The 2,415-nt window shown below is 45.8% G+C and overlaps 1 pseudogene; it reads right to left on the bottom strand.

Annotated features, from left to right (window-relative positions):
• Positions 1–1,253: 1,253 nt before the first annotated feature.
• LOC133105155 (large ribosomal subunit protein eL21-like) lies at positions 1,254–1,736 on the bottom strand (annotated as a pseudogene).
• Positions 1,737–2,415: the final 679 nt, after the last annotated feature.

Genomic DNA, 2,415 nt, shown 5'->3' with positions numbered 1-2,415 from the left:
TTACAGAGTATTGAGAAGAGTTCCCTAAGGAACCCACCTGCCACAACTAAGACCCGGTGCAAACAAACAAACAAATAAATAAATATATAAGTTCCCTGTGCTATACAGTAGGTCCTTATTAGTTATCTTTTTTTGTTTTGGCTGCTTTGGGTCTTCGTTGTGGTGTGTAGGCTTCTCATTGTGGTGGCTTGTCTTGTTGCAGAGCATGGGCTCTAGGTGCATGGGTTTCAGTAGTTGTGGCGCACGGGCTCAGTAGTTGTGGCGCACGGGCTTAGTTGCTCCGCGGCATGTGGGATCTTCCCGGACCAGGGATCAAACCCGTGTCCCCTGCATTGCCAGGTGTATTCTTAACCACTGCCCCACCAGGGAAACCCAGTTATCTATTTTATATATAGTAATGTGTATATGTCAATCTCAATCTCCCAGTTTATCCCTCCCCACCAAGACGGCTTCTCTTACTTCTCTGCTGCGCAGGAATTCAGTTGTGTATAAAACTGAACCTGCTCAAAAGCTGGGGGAGACTAGATATGATGGGTCCATATCTGGGTGTATTGTCATACAGGTCAACCAGTGGTGCAGCTACCAGCTCGTAACGTTTAAGGACTGCGAACAAGGCTTTCTCTTGAAGTTGAACCAAAAACAACTTCTTATGTTCCTTAGGTTTTGTAATATGTGCAGGAATCTATGGATACTGAGGAGGCTCAGAATTTGGTCTCCACCAGTTACTAGTGCGATCATCAATGTCCCCGTCTTGCAGGACTCCATCTTGACGACCCAATAGCTCTGTCATTAAGCATTTTTGTCCGTCGACTTCATCTTCTCCTGGTTAAGCTACCACCAGGTAATTTGGAGAAAGTTGTTCCCAGCTGTAGCAGCAACACACGGGGTAGCTGGTGCTCAGGGACAGTCAAAACCCCTTCTACAGTCCTCCCCTTGCCAATTTTATCAAGTTCCTCCCTCATGCGCTGAAATCTGGCTGCAACAGAGCTGTACTTCTTTTTTTTTATTATTATTATTTTATTTTATAAATAATACCTGGCCGTTTATTAACCAATGGAGTATATTGCACAACAAACTACCTCACATCTTTCAGGAAGCAAAACCACTACATTTGAAAAGTAAAGACATCACCCACTGAATTTGAACACAATTAAAATGTGCTTGAAATATTTCTTTGGGGGAGGGGACACAACATTTCCAGTCAATTAAGAGAAGCATTGTAGAGTCCAAGTCTTTTATTTTCTTTACACCCATCATGCCATGAATTCATAGGGAATGGGCTCCAACAGTTCAGACTCATTTTCATTGGTTCTCACGAAGTGTGCTTCTCTGGGCGGAGCAGGCTGGCGCTTCAGGTGAACCCAAGTACCCTTCTCTTTGGCTTCCTTCTTTTTTCTGATCATTTTCCTTCACTCATTTCAGGAAGAAATCCCGGCTCTTAGCGTGCTTAATATGCTCGATAGGCACATTACTTCTCTTGGCAAGAATCTTGCCCTTGTTCGTGTACAACGATGCCAACAGCATGCTGGGTAACACTGTAGACTCTTCCAGTTTTGTCACGGTAACACTTGTGGGATATTCCTTTTTGAACAGTGCCCAGTCCCTTGATGTCGACATCACCTTTCTTGTAGATTTGCACGTATGTGGCCAAAGGAACAACTAACTCCATGTTTTCTAAAAGGCCTAGAGAACAAGTAGCGGGTGCTCCTCCTCTTTCCCTTGGTGTTGGTCATTTTGGCGAATTACTGGAAGATGGTGGTTCCGACCAAAAGGCCTGAGCTGTCCTTCTCATAAAGGGGCTCTTTTGTACCAAAATGTAATTGGTAAGAGGGTACAGGTTGATGGTGTGCTCTAGGGTGAGGGGCTTGGTCTGCTGGATGTACTTGTTGCTGACCTGGTTGACCCCCCCTCTGGCCCACCCACCCTCCTGGGGCCAGCGGGTCTGCGAGTGATTTGTGGCACCACGGATATGCTGGCGAGCTCGGGCACTGGAGGCAAGGGGAAAGGGAGAGGCAGGGAGATGTTCCCTGTGCCCGCAGAGGTTATCTGCATTCCACTGAACAGCCGCCGCCCTTCACTAACAGGAGAGCGCAAGAGCTGGTTAATACTTTCTAATTTAATTGAATCAGAGAGTGAATCAGTCTTTTGAGATCTGATGAAAATAACCTTGTGGGATCTTTTTTCATAAAAGTTCCCTGCGAGATTCACTGCTGTTCTATTTCTGCCCCAAAGTTAAGCTTCTTGGTTGCAGAGATTAGTCAATAGAGTAACGTCTTGATCTGAATATTGCAGAAAGTAATGTGTAAAATACCCCATGGAGGGAATTCCCTGGAAGTCCAATGGTTAAGGACTCCCGCTTTCACTGTCCAGGGCACGGGTTCAATCCCTGGTCGGGGAACTAAGATCTCACAAGCC

Source organism: Eubalaena glacialis, chromosome 14 (assembly GCF_028564815.1).
Source record: "Eubalaena glacialis isolate mEubGla1 chromosome 14, mEubGla1.1.hap2.+ XY, whole genome shotgun sequence".
NCBI lineage: Eukaryota > Metazoa > Chordata > Mammalia > Artiodactyla > Balaenidae > Eubalaena > Eubalaena glacialis.
The sequence above is the reverse complement of the archived record's forward strand: the minus strand, read 5'-3'. Positions and strand labels throughout refer to the sequence as shown.